Source organism: Arvicola amphibius, chromosome 13 (assembly GCF_903992535.2).
Source record: "Arvicola amphibius chromosome 13, mArvAmp1.2, whole genome shotgun sequence".
In the NCBI taxonomy this organism is placed as follows: Eukaryota; Metazoa; Chordata; class Mammalia; order Rodentia; family Cricetidae; genus Arvicola; species Arvicola amphibius.
Genome location: NC_052059.1, coordinates 68,532,646 through 68,537,156, shown reverse-complemented (window position 1 = coordinate 68,537,156; position 4,511 = coordinate 68,532,646).

The following is a 4,511-nucleotide window of genomic DNA, read 5'->3' as shown; positions in this document are numbered from 1 at the left end:
CTCCTTTAAAAAAGCAGCAACTGCCCTCCGCTTCCGTGACTAGGCTCCCTTCCTGGTTGCACAGAGGGCTGTTGTCTAGGACAGTGATCTGTAAGTTTTTCCTCTTTAAATAAATAACCATTCAATTAATCATAATTCCAAACTGGTGTGGGATTGTTTATGATTTACACCTTCATCTGGCGCCCGAACATTTAGGACCCCTCCTTTCCCCGCTCGGCTGCCTGACGCCAGCTCAGCTTGGCGCAAGCCCTCTCTCCCTCAGCCACGTCCTGTGCCTTGTGTGTGGAGCCAGCAGTTTAATATAAATTATCACGCAGTGGCTTTTCTTGCTGAAATTCTTTATGTTTTCCCTTTACACGCCTCAGATTGACTTCAAGTCCCCACGCACCCTATCGTTTGCTTCCCCACGTGGATTTAAACTCCACAGGCCAGGACAGTTTCTGCCCTCCTGGCCTACTATTTTCTGAGACGTTTTTAAATCTCCCTTGCAAACACAGAGCTTAAGTGGTGCGAACCAGAGCCCAAGCAATTGCCGAAAGCTACAACCCCTCGGGGCGACTCTGTCACATGGAGGCCATACGAGGCTTCCCGGTTGCTCTTCGGTTGCTCTTCTCTACCCCTGGATTCTGGGTTTCTGGTTCCATGTATGGAATTGATTTAATTACATTTTCTTTGTTGAGCAACTCGCATTTCCCAGTTTTTAACAAATACTAAGGCGGACACTAAAACAGGACCCCGTTTTCATCACCTTTGCAGTGGTTCTAGTCACGACTCGGCAACAGCGCCATCTGCTGGATAATAGGTAATATGGCACTTTTTGTTTCCAATGCAAATTTTACTGTTTTGTTTACTAACACAATGTATTATATCATGCAAGGTTTATATGACTATGGGGATAACTTAATTTACTGGTTACTAGGTCTCAGTATTCTTTTCAATATTGTATCATTAAGGAAGAATATGGCACTCCTAAGAACCATACAATCTTTACTAGAAACTCAGGCAGGTCAGGAGATTCAGGATTTAAGAGAGAGAATGATAAAAAGATTTGAAAAGATTGAAGAAATTACTGGAGCTGGTGAACAGAGTAAGGAGGCACAAGGACAGGATATAATGCCACCACCAGCTATTAGAACTGGCTTACCCAGGGTTTTAGCAACATACCCTGAAATTTATTCTGACAAAGCATCAACTTCTAAAGGCTCAAAGGGAGTCAAAGAAGCTAGATGGAAGCCAATAGAACTGAACGATCTAAAAGAAATTAAGCAAGCTGTCGTTAATTATGGCTTGCACTCTGCATTTGTTAAGGAAATGATAAGGACTTGGGCTTCTAATGTTAGAGCTAGTGTCTGCAGTTTTAGATGATGGACCTTCCTTGATGTTTGGAATTTATTTTAGAGAAGAATCCAAACATATGGAACAGCAAGGAAGAGCAAAGGGTGTGGAGGTTTCCCAAGATCAAATTATTGGTGTAGGAGCATATGGTGATCCACAGATCCAAGCTCTGCGATGAAGAAGTATCGTGGCTATGTCACCAAGCAGCCTTAAATGCTTGGAATAGGATACAACATCCAGCGAAAAGGGTCGAATCATATACCAGGATTACGTAAGGACAGAGAGAACCCTTTATTGACTTTCTGCAAAGATTAATTAAGGCTCTGGACATAGGGGTAACAGACCCAGAAGCTACACGAATACTTCTTGAATCTCTAGCTTTTAAAAATACAAATATAGATTGCAAAAAGATCATTAGGCCTTTAAAGTCTAGATCAGCACCTATGGATGAATGGATTCAGCATACGATGAATGTTGAGACATTTAGCTATAATGATGAATCCAGGTAGGAGAAGCAATTTCCAAAGCAATGAGGAGACATCAAACTGCCAGGTGTTTTAATTGTGGTAAATTAGGACATCTGCAAAGGGATTGCAGACAAAGAACTTCTAGGAATAATATCTCCTCTGGGAATGACAAAAATAGGAGACCTCGGCCTTCAGGTATATGTAGGAGATGCAGTAAAGGCCAACATTGGTCCAAAGAATGCAGATCAACAACAGACAGACAAGGCAACCCAATACCATCGGGAAACCCCTTGAGGGGCCTCTCACAGGCCCCCAAGCCAACAGTGGCCCAGTCATTCCCAGTCACCATGGAGAACGTGCCTCACCAAGAAAATTAAAAGCTCCAATTTCTGCTGTAAAAAGTAATACTGGTCTAAATGATGAATTACATGTGGAGGATGAGTCAAAAAAAATCCAGTAGGACAGAGTAAACATATATTTTCGCAGACTTCTATTAACGATCAAAGACCAAAGCTAAGAGTCTGTATAAATGGCATTTTTATTGAAGGCTTATTAGACACAGGTGCGGATGTAAGTATCATTACTCCAGAATCTTGGCATCCGAATTGGCCTCTTCAAGAGGTAGATGTTCAGTTCCTGGGAATTGGAACCCTATCTCGTGTAAAACAAAGCACAAGATCGGTTGAATGCATAGGGCCTGAAGGGCAAATAGGAAGACTAAGGCCATATATAGCCAATATTACAATAAATTTATGGGGCCGTGACCTGCTACAGCAATGGAATACCCACCCAGATTAACATTCCTGTAGTTCCAGGAACTCATAATTCTGGGAAGAATGTAATAAGGTACTATGCAAAAAGGTCACCATCCATTCAGGCTGTACAAGAACATATAGCAAATAGCAAACCTTTAGAGATACCAACAGCCCTACCTTTATGCCTACCTTTATATCTTAAGTGCCTACTTAGGCTACCTTAAAAATGGCTAACTGAGAATCCAATATGGATCAAACAGTGGCCACTAGCTGTACAGGCTTTGGAACAGCTGGTACAAGAGCAACTAGATGCTCACCATATTGAAGAATCAACCAGCTCTTGGAACACTCCTGTATTTGTTGTAAAAAAGAAATCTGGTAAATGGAGAATGGTGACAGATCTAAGAGCTGTCAACAAGGTAATTCAACCTATGGGCCCACTACAATCTGGAATGCCTTTGCCTTCTCTATTACTTTTATTGATTTGAAAGATTTTTTCACTATACCCTTACAAGAAAAGGATAGAGAAAAACTTGCCTTCACAGTGTCTACTTATAATAATTCTCAGCCTACTAGGAGATATCAATAGACTGTCCTCCCATAGGGGATGCTCAATAGTCCCACATTGTGCCAATATTTTGTAAGCCATTGGAAATAATTCGTAAGCAATTTCCCAAGTCCATAATTTATCGTTACACGGATGACATTTTGTTATCCAATTCAAATAAAGATACTTTAAAAAGGATGTTTGAAGAAATAAAGTAAGTCTTGCCTAAATGGGGTTTACAAATTGCCCCTGAAAAAATTCAAAGAGGAAATTCTATTAATTACCTAGGTTACAGAATAGGGTTAGAGAAAATTAAAACACAAAAGGCACAAATTAGGAGAAACCGGTTACAGACTCTTAATGACTTCCAAAGACTGTTAGGAGACATTTCCAGTCTACGACCAGCTGTTGGAATAACACCTGATTTAATAGTTTATTTAAACAAAACCTTAGATGGTGATAAAGATTTGAATAGTCTCAGAAAACTGACAGCTGAAGCAGAAAAATAACTGACAATGATTGAGGAAAAATTACAGGAGGCACATGTGGATAGGGTGAACCCAAATCTTAGCTGCATCCCAGTCATATTGCCTTCCAGAATTTCTCCTACAGGGATTTTAATGCAGAGGGAAGATAATATTTTAGAATGGATATTTAATAAACCAAGTAAAAAATTAAAAACTTATGTAGAAAAAGTCTCTGAATTAATTATAAAAGGTAAGCTGAGACTTCGTCAACTAGCAGGTATAGACCCAGCAGAAATTATCGTGCCTTTTACTACTGAGGAAATAAAAAAGTTATGGGAAGACAATGAACCATGGCAAAGAGCTTGTGCTAATTTTTGGGGAGAAATTAATAGCAACTATCCCAAAAGTGATAGACTTAACCTCATAAAGAGAACTTCTTGGATTCTTCCTAGAATTGTACTTGATGCTCCAATAACTGGAGCCTGTACGTTTTATACTGATGCAGATAAATCATGGAAAGCAGGTTACAAGTCAGATGAATTGAGTAAGGTGGAACAAAGCCCTTATAATTCTGTCTAGAAGGCAGAATTATATGCCATTCTTATGGTGCTAAAGGACTTTAAAGAACCTCTTAATATAGTTACAGATTCACAGTATGCAGAAAGAGTTATCTTACATATTGAAACCACTGAATTTATACCAGATGACACAGAGTTGACTTCATTGTTTATCCAGGTACAAGACGTAATTAGGAATAGGCTTTGTCCAATGTACATAACACACATCCAGTCCCATACGGGTCTGCCTAGTCCTCTAGCACAAGGTAACGCTGAAATTGACCAATTATTGATTGAAAGCATGTTGCAGGGCTCAGAATTTCATAAAAAAATCAAGTCAATAGTAAAGGCTTAAAGAAAGAGTTTTCCATTACATGGCAACA